The sequence below is a fragment of the Girardinichthys multiradiatus genome, chromosome 10 (genome assembly GCF_021462225.1).
Source record: "Girardinichthys multiradiatus isolate DD_20200921_A chromosome 10, DD_fGirMul_XY1, whole genome shotgun sequence".
Lineage (NCBI taxonomy): Eukaryota > Metazoa > Chordata > Actinopteri > Cyprinodontiformes > Goodeidae > Girardinichthys > Girardinichthys multiradiatus.
This window is the reverse complement of record NC_061803.1, coordinates 12099184-12122463: the sequence shown is the minus strand read 5'-3', so window position 1 is coordinate 12122463 and position 23280 is coordinate 12099184. Positions and strand designations below refer to the sequence as shown.

The following is a 23280-nucleotide window of genomic DNA, read 5'->3' as shown; positions in this document are numbered from 1 at the left end:
GAAATGGATCCGTTAACATTTAGCAATGTTTTCCAGTATTTATCGCTTGGAAGCTACCCTGAAGGCTCTTCTAAGAGTCAAAAATATTTGATAAGATGACGGGCAGCTGACTTTGCAGTTGATGGTGAGTATATGTTTTCTTAAAATTAAAGGCCTCTAGTCTTTTCTTTACCTAATTTATACAGCAATAAGTTCTTTCGGGTATGTTGAATTGTGTTGCACCAATTGCATAGCCTTATTTCCTTTTTTAAGCATACATTTGAATGATCTGTAACACCACAGAGCCACAGTAATATACGAAATTAAATAATTACTTCAAGGTATTAAGCCTGTCGCAATAAGCAATTAAGAAATAAATCGCATTGAAAAACTGTATGTGGGTTAGAAAATTATTACCCAACATGACATTTATGTCATTTCTGTCTTTCTGTCTATAGCAAATGCATCCAAGTAAAAATACAATTGCATATTTGAAGATTGTTATGGAATACTTACTGTTTATGTTTTTTGCACAACACCAACCACATCAGGAACCCCCATTCATATACATTCATATTGAAGCAGGTTTTTGTTTTTTTGTTGTTGATTAAGCACGGAGTTTGCTTTGTTTTAATTTTTTTCTCAACTTGTGATATTTTGACAAGTGGAGTACTGTATTACTGCAAGGGAAGCAGTCAATCAAAGCGGAAGGTTGTGAATGCAAAAGACGAAGCGGAACAAATATTTAAGGAGTTTCATGCCAGTGCTTTTGGTGCCCACTGTGGCATAGTTAAAACCAGAGACGCTATCACCAGAAGGTTTTACTGGCCAGGCATCACAAAAGACATCGATAAGTGGGTAGGTATTTGTTGGATGGGTGTGAGGACTTGTTATCACTCATGTAAAAACCTTGGGTTGCAAGGCACCTGCACTATGCCTTCCTCCCTGTGTGTGTGAGATCATTGTTATCTCTGTGTGAACCAGCCTCCTTTCCGTCTCACACACACACACCCTGTCTGAACTGTCTGTTGAATTGTGTATATAAATAAAGAGATAGGGTGTCAAAACTTTGTAGTTTCACTGCAAAGTGGGCTACCCTTGTCACAAGTAACTATGACTGTATCGTTCTTACCTCTGAGTTGACTAAATAATACCTAACATTTATTGGTCCTTCGAAGCCGGATTAATTCAATAACCTTATTTCTCTTTGCTTTAACAGTGACTCTGGGATCCGTGGGGGAAGCCTGACGTCGAGCGAAGCACCGCTGCACAGCCTCCTTTAGCCGGAGTGGCTGAAAGTCCCGGTGTGTGTGAATTCACACCTGGCCAGTGGGTTTTTGCCTTCCTCTGCGCGGGGTGACTCTCACAGGGTCCAAAGAGTCACCAAGAAGTCAATTCCGAGGTGAGACAGTTTTAAAATACAGTTCATAGGAAAAGTACTTAACAGTCGTTGGTAGTGCGTCGCCGGTAAGGACGCTGCATTAGGATGGTTTTATTCCACCGTGAAAGGGATAGTGACAAATTTGGTACAATTCCGCCGTGAAGGGGATTAAGGAAAACGACTGAGGATTATTCTCCTGAGAGGGAATAGAGTAAGCGCTATATAAATAAAAGAAGAAAAGTACTTAAAAGTCGTTGGTAGTGCGTCGCCGGTAAGGACGCTGCATTCGGATGGTTTTATTCCACCGTGAAAGGAATAGTGACAAATTAAGGTAGGGCCCCGCCAAGAAGGGGGCCAAATAAAACGACTAAGGGTTATTCCCCTGCGAGGGAATAGAATAAGCGCTATAAAAGTAAAAAGAACGGAGTAAATTGAGCTCATAAAATAACATCAAGTTAACTTAGAAAAATTACAAGGTACCTGAAACTAACTGTGTGACTGTGTTGTGTGTGTATGGAGGACTAAGCATTTTAATAGAATCATAGCAGGATTCTGCTAGTCCTGTGTTTTCTTTTGCCCAGATTAAAACTACGTACTGGTGACTTTGGAGATTCAGGTCGGATTTCATTCCAGAAAATTAACACCGCTGCGAATTAGTCGCAGTAGAAGGCCGTGTTAATGTCCTCTCCATAAGTCTCATGCCAGTGACCTTTTATCTGGGACATTTATACTATAATTAAACTAACATAAAACATAATGGGGAAGAAACAAAGTAAACTAATTGACTTAGAAGGGGAGGTAAAGTTTATGGAGAACTATGTAAAAGGAGCAGGTATGATCTGTCATAGATGGAATAAAAAATAAAAAACATGGGTTTTTGGGCAAATTAGATACAAAGGATGTCTTAAAATTACAAGGGGATCTAAAATTAGCAATAATGAAAACTAAAAAGAGAAAAATAACAAAGAACAATGGGGGAAGAACAGAGAAAAAGCTCTGATTTAACAGAAATATGTGCACGATGGCATAAAAATACGGATTTTCAGGTAACTTAATTATCACTGAAATCCTAAAACTACACGGGGATCTTAAACTGGAGATTATGCATTCAAAAGATTCAAGAGACAATAAAAAACCTTGCCAGGTTATAATTTCAAAGGGGACTTTTCAGTCCCTGAGTGCTCACAGTTGATAAACAGATTAAAACAAAAAGATGAATTTAAAAAAACAACAATAAGGGCAGCTTTTAACTGACATAGCCATAATACTGAGGCCTTAAGAAAAGCACAGAAAAAAAACTTTCAGCTTAACTGAAAACAAATAAAGGGGGGGGCGGACTGCCACCCATCCCAGTTTAGAATACCAAGGTAGCCCCAAATTATAAAGACTAAGAGATGGTTTTAGAGGACGTGGTAAAATAAGTTAAAAGAGGAGGTGACGATGTGGACAACATGGAAACTGTCCAACTGGACAACCCAGTGAACAATGACTAGAGTTGTTAAAGAAGTAATCTGAGAGTAAAAGATTTTGTAGGCAAGCATTAGTGAGAAACAGGTGCTTTAAAAATCATTCTATGGTGTTATACTACTAACAATATCATGATAAAATGCAAAAGATTCATTTTACAGGGAAATAATTCCATATTTGGCTCAGATTGTATGCATTCTTGATTTTTCCTCTTTGAGAGAAGTTAAATTTCAGCTCTGTGAAACGACCTTGACAAAGAGATGCAGCTGCCTGAAAACAAAGATAAAACTAAGCCTGTCTCTGCTGAAAGGTCTGAAAAAATTGTAACTCTACCCTGCATGTGTCAAACTCAAGGTCCGCGGGCCAAAACCGGACCTCAGGAGTTTAGTGATTCTCTAGAAGTAGAGCCTTTTAATATGGTGATTGTGTGCTTGAATGTTATTTTGTCAATCAATAAGCAGTTTTGTCTACATTCTGCCACAATCTGCCTTTTGAAAATGTTTTGAATCTTGCTCTTTATGTATAAAAAAAAAAAGAAAGAAAAGAAAAATTGGCTAAAGTCTGCAGACACAAAATGAACTTGGATTGAAGCTCTAACTATGTTTATTTAATCTGAGATTTTCTCCAAATGCAACAGTATATGTCAGTCTACATGAGATACTAACAACTTCACCTACTGGTATAATATAAAGATCTGATTGAATATGTGAAACAAACAATGATGAAAGTTTTTCAACAGGTGATGCTCATCCAGGAGGAAGACAGTGTTCCTAGGAAATGCAGCTCATTCATTAACAATCATTTTTTCTCCTATAGGTGGAAGTTTTGCTGACTAATCATAGCCTGGATCTATGAAACATTATGTGCACAGAACAAATGACCAAGGTTCTGACTGACTTATGAACCTCACTGACCTGACAATGATAACATGACACCCAACAGATAACACCTTTAAGGTGGACCCACTAAGACCACCTTATTGATTCTTGGTGAATAAAAAAAAAAAAGAATTGAAGCGTTCAAAACAGACCTAGTGGAAACAAAAGGGGTTATGAGGAAACAATGTGCATTTTAAGAATAATAGAAGTCAAATTATGTTCAAATTTTTGCAAATAAAAATTACTCTGACAGAAAAATAAGTAAGTAGTATGTGAATGTGTGTGAATGGGAATGACTGATTTCATTGTAATGCATCTTTGAGGGACCTTAAAAGCGCTAATAAAGGTCTGATGTTCTGATTATCTTTGCCAAACTTATATCTTAATAAGGTTTCCAGAATCTTTTTTGAAAAATCATATAAAGATGGCAAAGGTTCTACCTGTATTAAAAATACTGATAACCATAGGAAAGTTCATAGATCTGTCTTCAATTTTTCCTAATTCTTTTACAAACAGGTTATTTAAACTTTCATGTGGCCAAATGTCTGTGTTTGACTTTCTGTTTTTGTGAAATAAATGTCTGTTTCATGTTATGTAAAAATTAGAGTCCTCAACATTACCATAATAATATTAGGTCAGTTCTCTATGATAAAACAAAAAGAGTTTAACAGATGTTTAGACTTTTTCCAGTCAGGTTCAAAATGATTGAATTAGACTCAAACTTAACATAAGATGAAATTAACCTTAACAGAATTACTGAACTGGACTGAAATAGATAAAACTTTAGTTAATTGAAACAAACTTTAGTTACTTGAACTAAATACAAAGCTGACTGAAACTGTATGTTGTACCTATAAAACTGGGTAAAACAAACTAAGATTATAAGATATAATATGCCCTTCATTTTTTGTGTTCATCAGTGAGTGAGTTTTTATTTTTTATTTTTAATAAGAACTAAACCAAGCATTATTTATAATAATAGCAACTACCAAAAATAGTGATCTCATTTTTAAATGTAATAAGGACTTACTTTATAAAATATGATAAAAAAGAATAATAAGAATTTGGAAAAACAGAGGCTTTAAACCTCTGCAGGAACAGCACTGACAGTCAAAAGTGGATCCTAATACAGGAATCTGGAAGCTCATTCTGGCGTGGATAGTCAAAGTCCATCCAAGGATACATTTAGATGAGGCAGAGGGACAAATACAGGGCTTAGCTGAGAGCAACATGCATCCTGCCCTATCTGCTGTCCCACCTGAGCTGTGGTCCCAATCATCAACTGATGTAGGGCTTATAAAGGGGTTCCCACCATACAAGGTTAAACTAATATCTGAAAAAAGGCCATTAGTCCGCCAATACCCCTTCAAGCCAGAAGCTGAAGAAGATACTAAGCCAGTAATACAAGATATGTTGAAGTCAGGAATATTAAGAGAAGCACCTGACGCTACATGCATCACACTGACATCACTATTATTATCACAGCCAAACATAACTCTAAAAAGATGTGCCCTTTAAATCCAAGTACTCTAATACCTACTGCAGAAGATGGAAAACCACATTCTTATAAAGCAAAAGTTGAAGAAGACACCAAACCCAGACAAGACATTTCTCAAATCCTTATACCAGATTCATGTGTTGTGTTTGTAGATGGCTCAGCATCTAAAGATGAATATGGAAAGAATAGAGTTGGTTATGCAGTAACAACCATCGATAGGATAATAGAAGCTAAATCTCTACCCAATACATGCTCAGCCCAAACAGCAAAATTATATGCTGTCGTAAGAGCATGTGAATTACATGAGGGACAAATACTTACTATATACACAGACAGCCAATACGTTTTCGGATCAGTACATCACCATGCTAAGATTTGGCAAAATAGAGGTTTTAAAACATCATCAGGGACAGAACTAACTCATTTCAACCTATTAAAGAGAAAATGTCAGATCTGCTATTTATAGACACAGATGTGCTGAAAGACGCCCAACAGTCAGCAACCAAGACAGAAATAAAGGCCTGGCTAAAGAGAGGAGCACAGAAAAAAGATGACATTTATCAGATAGAAGATAAACCAATCCTCCCAAAAACAGTTATACAACACAGCGGCTACAGTGACACATTGGGAAGACCCACGTGTCAAGGGGGGAATATGTCACATCTGGTAAAGCATTAATGCTACACTATAAATGTTTCTGACTATGCAAATCATTTTTGCAGATCATGCATAATTTGTTGCAAACACGGGGGAAGAAATATTGCCTTGTTGCAATAGATGAACCTAGTGACACATTTCTTCCCCACATATGGTATCCCACAGATTATAAGGTCAGATAATGGAACTCATTTTGTAAATAAATTAATAGATCTAAGTTCTAATGCATTAGGGTTTCAGTTAAAGATTAAGGAAAACAATGGAAGAAACAGGGAGGCCATGGCCCGAATGCCTATCCCTGGTTAATTATGGATGAGAATAACTCCAAATCAAACTGGTCTTACTCCATTTGCCACCTACTGTACATCATTGTATGGCTCCACCCACTGTGTTCTGAGTCTGAGATCACGTGACACCAAGTTGCTGATGTGAATTTGTATTCTCAAAGAAATAGTACATGGCAGACCGTTTTCTCTGCCCTCTGACATGAATGAAATAGAGAAAGCACAACAGGAACCTTCATTAGCTGAGTGGATGAATAAAATGTTGCAGACAAAAGAAGAACAAATGTCCAGTGGTCTGCCGATAATCTCTGCTCCTATCCCACAGAATGAGGCCTGGAGACCTGGTCCTGATTAAGACACTCCACCGGAAGGATTGGAGCACTCCTTGGTGGAAAGGGCCGTTTCAAATACTCCTGACAACGCCCACAGCTCTGAAAATAGCAGAGAGGCCTTCCTGGATCCATAAAAGCCACTGTAAGCCAGTTTTGCCATTACAGGAGCCAGATCAACCGACGGGGTAGCAGAGGAAGTCCGGGTTCAAAGATGGCCCAGCGTCTCAAACCGGTGAAGAAAACAGCTGATCTGCGCCCAATTATAAAATGGCTCTCTGTAACATGTGGACAGGACTGATAAGCCTGAGCTTAATTCTGGTAGCAGGACTCTTTCTCTATCTAAAGCAGAATCCACAGGAGGTGATACCGAACCAGAAGAGATGGACATCAGACGGGACCCATCTCAGAACACTGACGGAAGAACATGACGCACATCCATTCCTACAGAATTTCTGGTATTGTTCATGGTGGCAAATGCAACACTGAACTAGGTAGAAATGCACGAAAATGAAGGGGACGATTATGATGACATGTTGTAAATAAATCACATCAAAAGTCTGAGTGTACTCATACATTGTATTTCATAAAATAACCTTACAGCAGAAAATCGAAAGAAGTTGTTGCTTAAGTGAAATGAGAAAAAGTACAATGATGACATAAACAGGGCAGATTTTTAAATTCCTTTATTATGTTTCACTGTTTTCATTAAGTATTATTCTTTTATTTTTATGATTTAAAGTATTATTTTTTATTTTTATGATTTCAAGTATCATTCTTTTATTTTTATGATTTCAAGTATTATTCTTTTATTTTTATGATTTCAAGTATTATTCTTTTATTTTTATGATTTCAAGTATTATTCTTTTATTTTTATGATTTCAAGTATCATTCTTTTATTTTTATGATTTCAAGTATTATTCTTTTATTTTTATGATTTCAAGTATTATTCTTTTATTTTTATGATTTCAAGTATCATTCTTTTATTTTTATGATTTCAAGTATTATTCTTTTATTTTTATGATTTCAAGTATTATTCTTTTATTTTTATGATTTCAAGTATCATTCTTTTATTTTTATGATTTCAAGTATCATTATTTTATTTTTATGATTTCAAGTATCATTATTTTATTTTTATGATTTCAAGTATTAATCAACATTTAACTTTTAATGGTCGCCGAGGGCGGCGGGGCCGTATGAGTATTTCCCACAAAATATAATCTGTTTACCGTCCGTGGGTTTTCGCTCATACAAAGTATTTTTCTTACTCGTTTTTATATTAAATGTTTTTACTTGTGATAAAAGGAGGGACTGTTGGATGGGTGTGAGGACTTGTTATCACTCATGTAAAAACCTTGGGTTGCAAGGCACCTGCACTATGCCTTCCTCCCTGTGTGTGTGAGATCATTGTTATCTCTGTGTGAACCAGCCTCCTTTCCGTCTCACACACACACACCCTGTCTGAACTGTCTGTTGAACTGTGCATATAAATAAAGAGATAGGGTGTCAAAACTTTGTAGTTTCACTGCAAAGTGGGCTACCCTTGTCACAAGTAACTATGACTGTATCGTTCTTACCTCTGAGTTGACTAAATAATACCTAACAGTATTTCTTATAAATCAAGGCTCACAAACAGAAAACATGGTGACAGGTACATTGTTAATGTACAATATTTTAAAGGGTACATTGTTATAACAAGTCATTGTCAAGTTAGTAGATGGTGTTGGACACAAATGTAATAGGTGGAAGTGGAGAGTAGTTAGTTGGTGGAAGTTTAATGAACTTTCATACAAGGAGATGACAGCGAGAACAAGGAGCACATGGAGAATAACTAGAGGCTTATGTGAGAAGTGAATCAAGGAGAGTTGCTTAAAAACTGGAGGTTGAATGCTGAAATAATGGACCAGTGATACTTAGAAAAGAAGGTGCAGGTGTGAGGAGACAGCTGAGGGAGAGAGAAAGAGATAAAACAGTGGAGCTAGGAGGATTAACACTAACAGGGAAATAAGAAACACAAATCCAAACTCAACTAACAATAACTGAAATAAATGCAAAGTAAAAAGAAATAGAAATAAGCTTGATTTAATCAAGACAAAGAATAATTTGGGCAAAACACAAATAAATTATGAAATCTCTAAATCCAGAATAAACTAAAAACAAATCATAATCCTATTACATTCATATATTGTTTTAGCTTATAACAGCTTTTTGATGGTTGACATTTTGTTAAAAAATGTGGTTCTTTAGGTCAGTCAATGTGTGCAACGCCAGCAAAGTGCACTGACAATTAAGCAGGAGACAATACCCATCCCAATTGAAGTAAGTGACATACATATCAAAACACTACAAGAAGGATATTTTATTATCCCAGGTCAAAAGTGCTATTCTCTGTTTTCTTTTACTTTTTCAGGTGAGTCAACTGTTTGAGCTTGTTGGGATGGACCTTATAGGAAAGGTGGTTAAGACAGAGTCTGGGAACCAGCACATTGCAGTCATGGTTGACTATTTTACAAAATGGTCTGAAGCCTATCCTTTACCGTCTAAAACAGCAGCAGATGTTGCACAATGCATTTTGAAGTTCTTTTATCGCTTTGGGGCCCCTAAGCGAATCCTGACCGACCAGGGGAAAGAATTTGTCAATGTGTTGCTAAATACTTTTGAGTGTTATGGACCGATGTATGATGCAATATGAAAATGGTTAGTAATTTAGTGATCAAAGTTATTTCTTGTTGATGTTTATCTGTTAAAGCATTTATTCATTTTTGACCAACAGTTGAACAAGGACATTTGCAAAATGCTGGACATTGAGCGCAGCCTTTGTGCTCCCTATCATCCTCAGACCAATGGGCTAGTAGAAAAGCTCAATGGGACAATTCAAAGGTACGGTAATTAAAATTTCAGAATTTAACTGTAATTATTTAAAAGTGGTTTTTTTTACATTCTGCATGAACATTATGCCAGTACATACTTTGTCCTCTTTGACAATGTGGTAAAGTACAGCCTGTGTGCTGATAGTGAAATACAGATGTCTTCCATCATGTACAGACACATAGATTGGCCTCCCTTACATTCTTCTCCAAGTGTTGATGCCATTATTCTCTGTGAAGTTGGAAATTGTTCATCTTATGCTGGTGTGATCTTCTGCTCCCCTGGAGTTAATGGCCTGCTGCAGTGGAATCCCTTTGTGTGACCCCTCACTGTTTTGTGACATCAATTACTGAATGGGTTATCATTTTCTTTAGGTCAAATACTCCCAGGACTGGATTGGTAAATTTGTCCACATTGGCACAGTGGCTGGCAGCTTATTTCAGTTAATTTAGCAAGCAAATGATAAAATGTTGTTTTTCAGAGCACTGTGCAAACTTGTGAGCGAGCGACCAAACACTTGGGACACCTACTTGGATGCTGTGATGTTTGGACTCAGAACCAAAAAACAATACACAACAAAGTTTTCACCATATTTCCTCCTCTTTGGAACAGAGGCTCGTCTGCCATGTGAGGTTCCAGAGAACATCCTGGTGAGACATGATTTCGTCTGTCTGCCTGTATTACATCTACATGCAGAGCCCTGTTGATGTAAAGACAATATTTTAGGTCACGTTTAGTTTTGACTCTTGATGGAAATTTTTTATAAATGTAAAAATAAAACAGCAGTATCTCTGGTGGTATTTTGTGATAAGGTAACATATGACATTAATAACAGACAAAAGAAATTGCAATCATAATCTAAATTTCTGTAAGAGAAATTTCCAATAATTCACAATTAATGTACCAAGTTCATCCACCTGTTTTATTTCCTTCTGTCCTAAAACACATTAAATGTTATTAAAATTTTTTGTGGTTATGGATAACCACCATGTTTAAGGTTTTGGAAAATATTGGTCTGCCAGGTATGTTTTCACATCTGAAATATCCAATATTCGACAGTGGACACCTGACAAACAGACCACAGTTTGTGAGACTGAAGGGTTGTGAGTCTAACCAGGTAGTCAGCAGCACAGGAGCACCACAGGGGACTGTACTCTCACCATTCCTTTTCACTCTGTACACCTCAGACTTCCAGTACAGGACAGACTCCTGTCATCTGCAGAAATACTCGGATGATTCTGCAGTCGTGGGGTGGATCAGAGATGGACAAGATGCTGAGTACAGGAAGGTGGTGGACCGCTTTGTGGCATGGTGTGGAAACAATCATCTCATTTTGAACATGACTAAAACAAAGGAGATGATTGTAGATTTTAAGAGAAACAGGAATAAGTCAAAAACTATTTCTATCATGGGAGAAGAAGTGGAGGTGGTGGAGGAGTATAAATACCTCGGTGTTCACCTGGACAACAGACTAGAGTGGAGATGCAACTGTGAAGCCATCTATCTTGGTGTTTGCAGCAAGATGCTGCATATCTTCTATAAGTCTGTTGTGGAAAGTGTGATCTATTCTACCATCATCTGCTGGGGAAGCAGCATCAGAGCCAGGGACTTAAAGAAGCTCAACAAGCTGATAAAGAAGGCTGGCTCTGTTCTGGGGACTCCTCTGGAACCTCTGGAGATCATTGTGGAAAGACGGATTCTTCATAAAATGAAGAACATTATGGAGAACCCTGAGCATCCTCTTCATGAGACTGTCCTACAACAACAGAGTGTCTTCAGTCAGAGGCTTCTTCAGATCTGCTGTAAGACGGAGCGCTACAGGAGATCCTTCCTGCCCACAGCCATCAGCATCTACAACGGTTCTTTGAGGAAACCTTCATAATATGAGCTACAACAACATTTAATTTCCCTTTGGGATTAATAAATTATTTTTGAATTGAATTGAATTAAGGTATTTGAAATCTGCTTATATATATTTTTTTTTAATTGAATTGAATTAAGGTATTTGAAATCTGCTTATATATATATTTTTTTGAATTGAATTGAATTAAGGTATTTGAAATCTGCTTATATATATATTTTTTGTTCTTTTAACCCAGATTGACAGCAAGATTGAAGACACTCTGGGGAAGGAGTCGGTGTTGGAGGCAATAAAAAACGGGACACAATTTTCCAACTAGTTCAGCAAAACATAAAAAGAGCTCATCAAAAATACAAGACCACAACTCATAAATAAGAAAGGTTGGAGAAAAGGTTCTACGACTCAACATAAGAAGCCAACAGCGTAAGGGTGGCAAACTTGAGAAAAACTGGACCGGCCCATACACCATTGTTAACCTAATCAACAAAAGTGCAGATCTCCAATCCCCAACCGCTTTTCTGCCAAAAGTGAACATAGATCAGCTTCGGTTATTCATTGAACAAGAACCAATAATCCCTCAGAACATTATAAAAACTGGAAAACCTGCTTCCACCCCTCAACTTGCTGGGGATCCAGCCTCCACCCCTCAACCTGCTGGGGATCCAGCCTCCACCCCTCAACCTGCTGGGGATCCAGCCTCCACCCCTCAACCTGCTGGGGATCCAGCCTCCACCCATCAACCTGCTGGGGACCTTGCTTCCACCCCTCAACCTGCTGGGGATCCAGCCTCCACCCTTCAAGGTGTTGAAGCTGCTACGGATCCTGCCGTGCCTCCATTTTCAGGCTCTACAAAAGTAGAGCAGGGTATGTTTTTGGACACTTTTCAATGTAAATATAATGTACATGTGTATTGTAAGAGTTTCACATCCAAAATCTCAAATTCTTTCCTGTTTTATTTTAGATATCCGGAAAGCCTGGGATGGCATGACAGCGGCTGTTCTTCTTTCTAAAATTGGGCCTTATAAGCTGTTTTACTTTGATATTTTCAGAACAGCACCAGGGAGGGAACTCGAGAGCGAGGTAAAACACATAGTTTTTCTAACCATCCCCAATTTAGAAATGTCACTGCACTGGATGGGTATTCTTATAATAATATGATTATGCAAGTTAACAAACAAAGACCTATCTTTTTAGCTGATCAATGCCTACATGAAATGTTTGGAGAGAAAGCATAATACATCCTCAGCAGAGAAAGTGCTGTGTATCGACTCGTTTGGCATATCTGCTGTGTGGCAAAAAAAAAAAGGTTGGTTGTTTGAACTGTTTTACAATTACCTTAAAAGGCATCACGATGCTGACATCAGTGTTTCAATTTTTCAGTGGGATCCAACAGACTACAGCACTTTATGTGGCATTGTTAATGACAAACATCACTGGTTTGTCATTGTAAGTGTTTGCATATCATCAATAAAGACACAGTTCCTCTCCAATTCCTTTATTTTAATCAAAGTTTTAAAAAGTCCATCACAGGTGTTGAATTTCTCGATTCAAGTATCTTACATTCATGTGCCTTTAAAGCAATACAAGGCAGACAGTTAGTAGCCAAATCATATCTGTTGATATCTTTTCAGATTATATTTCCGAAACAGAGAAAATCTCTTCTTCTGGACTCACTTGGGGAAAGTAGTTAGAAGTTGAAGAGATGTCAAGAAATATCAAGGTATTCGTATGTTTTGTGATTTTTTATTTTCATGACAAAGTTTTATTATTTTTGGGTAGTTGAGAATAAAATAATTTGGATAATTGTTTGAGACCATCAGTAGCTCTACATCAGACAAACCTAGAGGCGTTTATTTTTCAATATTTTCGATGACTAAGCATGCCTTTTCAAGTGTGGATGCAGGCTGTCTGTGGTATAACGTATCACATTGTAATTGCTGTGATATACAGCCTTTTTAGTCTATAAAATGGCAAGACTTTTAATTGCAAACATCAACATCATAAATGGCACATAATTGTCCTTGAAAACAAATGTGTATCCTTTGCATTATCAATTATTTCTCCTGTCATGCTTTGTATTTCTTTGAGTTGTATCAATAAAAATGTGATGGCAGGATAATTCTATAATTTTAAATTGTGTTTATTTATATGGCACAAATCCTCCAGGATGAACCATGAAGCAAAATTACATAACAAATTGGTCAAATCATATAAACAAGTAAATATCTTTGACGTATGCTATTTTTTTATTTTGTTTTTTTGGTAAGTTAGAAAGGAACGCAAGGAACTAAATATGTTTATTTTTAAAAGTTATTTGTCAAAGCAAGCTTACTGTTCTGCATGAAACAGGCATGTTTCAGTTAGATAATTGCAAATAGCTTGCTGTTTTTTAGAGCTCTTGTGAAGAAACAGGGCATGAATGTGTCAAGGTGGGAGTGCAACACACTTCCACATCCCCTACAACCTGACTCCAGCTCTTGTGGCGTGTTTGCCATAAAGGTATTAAAAAATGTACTCCTATATTCACTTGAGATACATGTTGGGCTATATGTATTTTGTGTTTGTACTTCAATTTGAAAAGAAAATACTTGATGGACAACATCCTGTTTTTCCTGCTGGACGTAAGGATGTGGAAATGCTACGTTGGCAGATTGCAGTCACTGTGCTGGAGGCATCAGGTGGGTAACAAAAGTAGCTCTCATAAAAGATAACAACTACATAATTTAAAGGTCCATTTAGCTCCATAAAGTAAAACTATCTGTGTTTCTAGGGTATGTACTAAAGTTTGCAAACTGGACAATTAGTTTATAACCACTTTCATCCTTGCAGATGACTTGACAGATATCTGCTGCATCTGTGGACAGAAAGACGATCCCAAAGAGAAGAAGAGCATAATTTGGGTATAATCATATTTCTCAATACAGTGTTCTAGAAAATGTTGACACTTTAAGATAAATATTTTATACATGAAATCATAAAGTACAAAAAAGTTAATAGGTAATACTATTGCTGCTAGAATGATGTTAAAATTAAAATTAAACACTTTAAATAAAATTCAGAGGTGCAAGAAAAGTGCTTTGTGTAGCTCCTGGACCAGACTGTGCAGGCTAAGGAGTTCCCAAGTGCTTATTTGGCATTTGAAGCAGACATGTGTGACTGTACCTCCCATGAAGACATTCATTGGGATATGGCCTTATGTAACACAAAGAAAGAAGGAAGCCCCAAAATCCAAACATTTACTTTTGTGTTAGTGTGTATATGAAAGACAGCTACATATATTTTAAGTACATTGAATGAAGGCTAATTATTCAAAAATGTTTTTGGATTTGTTGAGTCCCAATTATTTGTTGGATTTGGCACAGAATAATGTTTGCCTGTGATGAAGTATTATGGATGGAGAGGGTCTGTAAGTGTATTGTAATAAGCACTGACACACACTATGATGTTGTCAGGGTACATAAGTTCCAGATATGGCTTGAAGAAAACAGTAAACAGACAAGTTAGTTGCTGTGACTGGGACTTTCTCCCAAAGGGCCACAAAGGAGCTCCTGTATAAAATACAGATCATTCAAGGTGAGCCTTGCATCAGTCAACTACAAAAGGAAGTAAACTGATGATTAACTGACTTTCCCTAATAACACTTAATCTTGCATATAGATTCCAAGATCAAATCTTTTACACTCTTAGGCAATAAGTCTTAATAGTAGATGAAACATTAAAATAAATGCTATGTGTGTACCTACATGACAGATGAAATATTACAATAAATTTAAATCTTTTTGTTCTGCAGATATCCTGTGATGTGTGCTTGAGGTGGTTTCACCATGTTTGCTGTGGATGTCCAAACACATCAGCAGCTTTTATTTGTAAGGCCTGTTGAGGAAAGATGACTTGTTGAAGTTTTTCACAACTCTGCAATTTGTTCAGTGTTTATTTACAGGTGGAATTACACCACTTGTTGTTATACTATTATTTATTTTAGATTTTAAAAATAAGCACATTGTATTTATGTTGAATACTTATCTTAATTGAATGACCTATGTTTAAACAACATGTTCTTGAAAGTTTGACAATATCTTTTAATTTTTAAACCTAAAAACGATTATCCCTGTGGTGTTTTGTAATGAGGTATCTGTAAATTTGTCTAGTTTTAATTTTTGACCAATGGAATGTAATTTCTGCATCAAATGACTGTATAGCTATGAGAGATTATATTTTTCCGATCTTACTGAGCACAACACTTTCCACAGGGAAAAATTGCCCAAAGTCTGTTTTTCTCTTCCAAAATTTGATTAAGGCTTATTTTCTGCCCAGCTAAATTAAATTCCTGCCTAAAATTACTCTGTTTGATTCAAACGGATTGCATTTTACCGATCTTCCCGAAGGTTGTTGGTCACACACTTAAAGAAAATGGCCAAAATGTCTGAAAACTGGTCATGTGTCATTACGTCAAAATCATAAACTATTATTTTTTATAACATATACAAGTATTATGTGCTGTACTTGAAGCTTTTCAATAACTGCATTAAAGGTCCATTAATTTGTCCGTTGTTATTAATCCAGTCTTCAGAAAATCCTGTTGCTATATGATCCCAGCAACGGGATCAGGCCAGGATACAAATTTTTAATATTTACTTTAATAAAAAAATATATATATGTGTGAGCATATAGAATTATCTTTATTTGTCATTGCAATTGTACATTTCAATGAAATTGTCCTCTGCATTTAACCCATCCCTTAGGGAGTAGTGGGCTGTCATTGTGTGGCACCCAGGGAGCATTCTAGAGCTAAAGGTCTTGCTCAGGGACCCACAGAGGCAGTCTGTGGGATAAGAACCAGGGAACTTGTGGCCTCTTTGGGATGCAATTGCCCTGCTGTCTAACCACTAGGCCACCACTCCTCCATCAGCAGACAAGCCAGGTGAAGTGTCCTGCCCAAAGACAACGTCTGTGACAGACAGAGCAGGGGTTCGAAACGCCAGTTAAAGGACAAGTTCCTACCACTTGAGCCACAGTCGAGTGTAGAGATTTATCAGTGGAGAATATTGCTCACACTGTGAAATGCTCATTTTATGCAATGCATTTACAGAAGTAACAAAGTTTGCTTTTACACCAAGGTGGATCTATTTTCAGGTGGAAATTTCTTCGAAAGCTCTGTGGGCTTAAGTCAGGGTGATACCCACACCGGTCATAGTTTTTTCAGGTACCCTAAGTTCAACACTCATCAAAATTGCCAGCCAGTCTTTTTATGATTTTTTCTTCTAGCCATTTTTAACAAAACTTTTAATACAGCACAATGACATCTATTGGCAAATTGTCATGCAACACAGGCCTTTTTACCATTCATCCCCTCTCTTTATACCCCATCCTTGCCACTACTTATAGTGTTTCCTAGACCTCTCCCTTTACCTGCTGTACCGTTTAACCTCAATTCCTTACACTTGATACATTTTTTCCCTTGCTTTTGGTTGTCTTTTGTTGTTTGGAGGTGATTACAGACCGAATAAGTTTGATCACGTTTCAAAACATTTTCTCAATGACCTCCTCCACTGACATATCGTCTTCAACACCGCTGTCCACCTTTGAAATAAATTTAAGATTATTTAACATATTTGTTGTTACATACAAAACAATAAAAATTATTTCAACATGTTAAGAACTAAAACTGACCTTGTAATCTTCAAGTATTTCAGTTGGATATCTTGCTTCTCTTCCAAACGTCAGAAAATATGGTGAGAATTTAGTAGTTGGCGTTTTGTCCTTAAGCCAAATAGTACAGCATCCAAATGTCTGTCCCAGTCATCTGGCTTGTTTTGCACCAGTTTGGAAAGTGCTCTGGAAATATAATTGACAAGCTGATCACAACCATATAATGAAAATTACGATCTGATAGAAGCACACCCTAAAACAACTATAGACATTCTTATACTCTGTTAAAATTATACCTCTGTATGGTAGCATTTATTCATTCTACCAAACCATTAATCTGTGGGTGGTATGGGGCACAGAGACTTCTTTTAAACCAGCATGTCACTGACTTTTTTATTGATCTGTATAAAAAAAGACGATAAACAAACATAGTTTTACAAAGTATTTCCTGAAAACAAAATGTATACATTGCTATACTATATTTAATAAAGTTACTAAATATTGAACATATTATCCTGTTATATTTATGTCTGACTTCTAAACCAACATAATTTCTTACACGTACTTCACTGACAAACTCCTTCCCTTAATCAGTGAGAACTGGCTTTGGTGCTTCAAACTGATAGACAAACTTGAGAAGATATTGGGTCACCTCCTCTGCACTCTTTGTCTTTAAAGCATAGGCTTGTGGCCACTTTGTCAAGTAGTCTACCATGACACATATATATTGATTGCCACTTGCAGTAGTTTTTAATTTTCCAATCAAATCCAAGCCAAGTAGCTCGAAGGGCTGGGTCACCTTTAGAAAAGAAGTAACAATTTGTAAATCAAAAAAATACATTCATCCATTTATATTTTTCTTTACTATTTCTTCTAAAATAGAAAGATTACATAATATTCACTAAAGTGCAAGGTTACCTTTATTGGTGTGTATTCCACCTCCTGTTTTATGATTACTTTACTGGCCTGGCATGCCACACACTGACTAACCTGACAAGAAAAATGTGCAGAACATAACTTTTAGTAAAAATGACATTTCAATGGCTGTGAAATTGACGCTAACTTATAAATTTAATTAAGTGTTATCATGGTGACATTCGTTTTTATCTTTGCATAACGAAGGAACTAACATTTGCACTATTTTTAGGAATAAGAAAAATCTAAAAATGTATACTGACCCACAAATTGATGCCTTTTGACATTCCTGGCCAGTAAAACCTTTGAGAGATTGCCTCTGGTTTTTGTTTTGTCCGCAATGAGAACCTTGGCTGCTGGCATGGCAGTCCAGAAAAGCCTCATTAGCCTCTTTTTGGCCACACAAAACCTTTACCTGGAGCGAATGAGGAGTGCCTCCATGTTGAGGTAGATGAGAGAAATTAACGATTTCTTTCATTATCAGTGAGTGTGAGGTATTGATGAAATGTATAGTATTCAAAATTACTATGCAAAACACAATAAGCAGCATATTTCATGCAGAGGTTGAAATGATTCTTTAAACTAAAAACTAAACCAAATATGAACATTTTGTAGATACATGAACATCATTAGTTATCAATCAATGTTTAATTTGGTGTGATCAGAAAGTATATTACTACCTTTTGTTGATACTAAATCAGATAAAAACAAAATTTTGAGTTCTGAAGTCATTCCCTATCAGGAATTTTCCATTTGGGATTTTCATTTTGGACTGTAAGCTACCACAAGTCACCAAAATTGGAGATTGAAAGCCACCTCATTCGTATCTCACTAATCTGTTGCATGTGGTTATATGACATGAAAATGAACATAAATACATTCTAAAATAGCTTTTTTAACCCAAGCTTCTGATGAAAACTTTATGACAAATGTTTAGTCTGATAACAAACATAAGCACATCACTTTATTTTCTAAATGACAGGTAGTCGCAACCCACACTAATCCTCATTCTTGCCATTTATAATTCCATTCCAAATTTTAGTAAAACAATACCTAAATGTCCCAACAACAAATATTTACAGTAGTAAAATGCAGCAATGAGTGTAACTATTAACCCACCTCGAACAACGAAGCTCTTTGCCTTTCTCAGAAAATATGACTGCAGGGTAGATAAAAAGCCAGATGGAAAAGTTCCATTGATCTTATAATTGAAAATCTGCTGATACAATGTCGGATCCATGTCCTTTACCAGTCATAAAACTCGAATGCAAACGTCTACTATCGCACTTAAAAAAAGGACTTGTAATTAGCAGGTAACTGTTTTGACCAACAAGAAGCAAACGATGCTAATCAGTATTTCACAATAAAACAAAGCAAAGTAATACTAAAATAGCAGATTAAAAAATAAAAAATATTCATAAGCAGGAAATGAATTTCAGATGTAGTGATTTTTAAAACAAAACCTGATTATGACATTTGATGCAATTTAACAGTAAACCTAAATGAATTTCTTCCAACGTTGTGTATTTTATTTTGAAAAAGAAAAGCAATAAGCAATTATCAAGCTAATCTGCTTATTAGCAGAATGAAATGCTAAGTGTGTGACCAACAACCTTTGGCAAGATATAAAAAAGGTAATTTTAAGCAGAAATGGAATTTAGCTGGGCAGAAAATCAGCCATAATCAAATTTTGGCAGAGAAAAACAGACTTTGGGTAATTTTTCCCTGTGGAAAGTGTTGTGCTCAGTAAGATCTGAAAAATATTATCTCTCAAAGCTATACAGAGTCATTTGATGCAGAAATTACATTCGACTGGTCATGGATTAAGCCATGATCAATTTTTGGCAGATGAAATACCCCCAAATTGTACTTTGGGGGATCTTTTTCAGTGTGGGAGGGTCTGTGCTTAGCAAGATCTATTAAATATGATCCATCTCAATGAAACAAAAACAAAAAAACAAAAACAGAGTTCAGGCAGGTGACCAGGAGGTCGTCCCGAGCAGGCACAGAGTTCAGGCGGGCGACCAGGAGGTCGTCCCGAGCGGCCACAGAGTTCAGGCGGGCGACCAGGAGGTCGTCCCGAGCGGCCAAAGAGTTCAGGCGGGCGACCAGGAGGTTGTCCCGAACGGGCACAGAGTTCAGGCGGGCGACCAGGAGGTCGTCCCGAACGGGCACAGAGTTCAGGCGGGCGACCAGGAGGTCGTCCCGAACGGGCACAGAGTTCAGGCGGGCGACCAGGAGGTCGTCCCGAACGGGCACAGAGTTCAGGCGGGCGACCAGGAGGTCGTCCCGAACGGGCACAGAGTTCAGGCGGGCGACCAGGAGGTCGTCCCGAACGGGCACAGAGTTCAGGCGGGCGACCAGGAGGTCGTCCCGAACGGGCACAGAGTTCAGGCGGGCGACCAGGAGGTCGTCCCGAACGGGCACAGAGTTCAGGCGGGCGACCAGGAGGTCGTCCCGAACGGGCACAGAGTTCAGGCGGGCGACCAGGAGGTCGTCCCGAACGGGCACAGAGTTCAGGCGGGCGACCAGGAGGTCGTCCCGAACGGGCACAGAGTTCAGGCGGGCGACCAGGAGGTCGTCCCGAACGGGCACAGAGTTCAGGCGGGCGACCAGGAGGTCGTCCCGAACGGGCACAGAGTTCAGGCGGGCGACCAGGAGGTCGTCCCGAACGGGCACAGAGTTCAGGCGGGCGACCAGGAGGTCGTCCCGAGCGGGCACAGAGTTCAGGCGGGCGACCAGGCCTGCACCAAAGACGTGGAGGCCGACTGAGCAGAGTAGAGGACTTCCCAGACACTCTGTGGAACCCTCAGAGGATGAAGCAGAGCCTGGCAAACCCTCAGCTCTGGGTTCAAAAGCCAGAACGAGGACAAAACGTTCCTTAAACTCCTGCAGACTAGGAACAGGAGCTGAGGCGTCGGCCGGACCCTCAGTGACGTGAGCAGGAGCTGAGGCGTCGCCGGGGCCCCCGATGACTTGAGCCGGGGCGTCCCTCTTACTACGTCTTCTGCGCCGTGTGGAAGGGGTTGAGGCTGACTTAGGGTCAGGCTGTGGCTGTGGTGTGTCTGGCCTGGAGTCAGGCTGTGGTGTGTCAGGAAGTGGACCTGACGTGGGCTGCTCTGCAGCAGCAGCTCCCTGGAGTCCTGACGTGGGTGATGGAGGATGACAGTAAAACAGCCTTACTGCCGCTTCATACTCCATCTTGATCTGCCTTATCCTCTCCATCAGCTCAGGAGAGGAATACAGGAGACCAGTCGTCCTGAGGATCTTTATTTGGCGTGCCGTGAACCTCAAGCGCTGCTCCAGCTCGTCAGGTGTTGCCTCAGAACACCGGGCTGGAGCAAGCGCAGACGGCATTGCGGAGGTGCAGCGAGCCTGGCAGACAGTGCTGTGGCAGACGAAGATGTGGGCTTACTTGCCGCAGCCCTCACGTAAGCTGGCTGGGAAACCACCTCCGGAACCCCTGCACGTCGGCGTTTCTTGCGGCGGGAGGAGGATGTGGGCCCCCCTGCCGGACCAGAGGGCACAACCAGGGGAGGAGGCGGAGAACGGCGACGAAGGGGACCTGTACCCGGAACTGGAATCGCCAATCTGGTTCCATCATAAGCCGACTGCGGCACTGACAGCCCCGCAGAACGGCGCAACGACTTCTCCGCCTCCCGAGACAGGAAAGTAAAGAGGTCCATGGAGCCAGCCGCGAGGTCCGTTGTTGGCGGAAACTTACCGTCACGGTTCTGTCACGGTTTCCTTGGAATTGGACCTCAGAATGCAGACGAGCAGGCAGCTTGATGGTAAGTGAAAAAGATTTAATAACGAAAACTCACTCACTACAGGAGGCAGGAACAAAACAAACGAGCAGGCAAGACAGTCAAAATAAGACTTGAGCATCAAACTTGACATGAGCATGAGAGTGAAGGATGTTTCCGCGAAGACTAACAGAACAGGTGTGAATATATAGCGTGAAAACCAGGTGGAGCAAGGGGACAGATTAACTTGGACAGGTGAGCCGAATAAACTTAATTGACAGAACAAAACGTGGCTGCGGCAAAAACAGAGACTCTAATAAACAAACTAGAAAAACATGAAGCTAAAGCATAACCAGATCTGAAAAACCAAACTTGTCAAAACATGAACAAGACGACAAAACTAAAGCATGACCAGGAAAATAAACAGAAACATGATTCAAAACTTGAACAGTGAAAAACATAAGGAAAAACCCCGAAACCGAAAACCAAACAACCCTACATCATGACAATTTAAGGCAGAAATTACATTTCATTGGTCAGGACATATTGGCCATAATAATTTTTTGCTGAGAAAAACATTGATGTTTGGCCAGTTGGGACTTCATGCCTTCAGTGAGATCTGTAAAATATCACTTTATGGCACAACACCTGTTGTGCTGTACTGCGTACCGGCGCAGAATCTTTTAGTGGTACGCAGTACCGGACCGTACCTCATTTTCACCCCTGACTATAAGCGACAAATATGTCTAAAGGAGGTTTAACTGATTTTACAGAAACGTTTGACTATTAGTTTTAAGTGTTTTTATGTAAATTCACTTCTCTTTAATTATGCTTCTTGTAAATATGTGCACAAATGTATTATCAGTGCTTTTACATTTGGTGGACCTACAGGGGTTGGACAATGAAACTGAAACACCTGTCATTTTAGTGTGGGAGGTTTCATGGCTAAATTGGACCAGCCTGGTAGCCAGTCTTCATTGATTGCACATTGCACCAGTAAGAGCAGAGTGTGAAGGTTCAATTAGCAGGGTAAGAGCACATTTTAGGTCAAAATATTGAAATGCACACATTATGGGTGACATACCAGAGTTCAAAAGAGGACAAATTGTTGGTGCACGTCTTGCTGGCGCATCTGTGACCAAGACAGCAAGTCTTTGTGATGTATCAAGAGCCACGGTATCCAGGGTAATGTCAGCATACCACCAAGAAGAACGAACCACATCCAACAGGATTAACTATGGACGCAAGAGGAAGCTGTCTGAAAGGGTGCTAACCCGGATTGTATCCAAAAAACATAAAACCACGGCTGCCCAAATCACGGCAGAATTAAATGTGCACCTCAACTCTCCTGTTTCCACCAGAACTGTCCGTCGGGAGCTCCACAGGGTCAATATACACGACCGGGCTGCTATAGCCAAACCTTTGGTCACTCATGCCAATGCCAATAGTCAGTTTCAATGGTGCAAGGAGCGCAAATCTTGGGCTGTGGACAATGTGAAACATGTATTGTTCTCTGATGAGTCCACCTTTACTGTTTTCCCCACATCCGGGAGAGTTACGGTGTGGAGAAGCCCCAAAGAAGCGTACCACCCAGACTGTTGCATGCCCAGAGTGAAGCTTGGGGGTGGATCAGTGATGGTTTGGGCTGCCATATCATGGCGTTCCCTTGGCCCAATACTTGTGCTAGATGGGCGTGTCACTGCCAAGGACTACCGAACCATTCTTGAGGACCATGTGCATCCAATGGTTCAAACATTGTATCCTGAAG

General features: G+C 39.0%; 2 long non-coding RNA genes across 2 annotated transcripts; one reads left to right on the top strand and one right to left on the bottom strand.

Annotated features, from left to right (window-relative positions):
• Nucleotides 1-538: 538 nt before the first annotated feature.
• LOC124875555 lies at nucleotides 539-15713 on the top strand. Its single transcript, XR_007040063.1, has 13 exons — nucleotides 539-837; nucleotides 8721-8792; nucleotides 8884-9170; nucleotides 9247-9353; nucleotides 9519-9991; nucleotides 11441-12066; nucleotides 12164-12282; nucleotides 12397-12508; nucleotides 12583-12648; nucleotides 12834-12922; nucleotides 13596-13880; nucleotides 14032-14102; nucleotides 14993-15713. It is a non-coding gene; the product is annotated as an uncharacterized LOC124875555 (long non-coding RNA).
• Nucleotides 15714-16158: 445 nt separating this feature from the next.
• Nucleotides 16159-18427, bottom strand: LOC124874592. Its single transcript, XR_007039850.1, has 6 exons — nucleotides 18030-18427; nucleotides 17770-17841; nucleotides 17417-17650; nucleotides 17148-17252; nucleotides 16873-17037; nucleotides 16159-16782 (listed from the first exon to the last, which is right to left on the bottom strand). It is a non-coding gene; the product is annotated as an uncharacterized LOC124874592 (long non-coding RNA).
• Between the last annotated feature and the right edge of the window lie 4853 nt (nucleotides 18428-23280).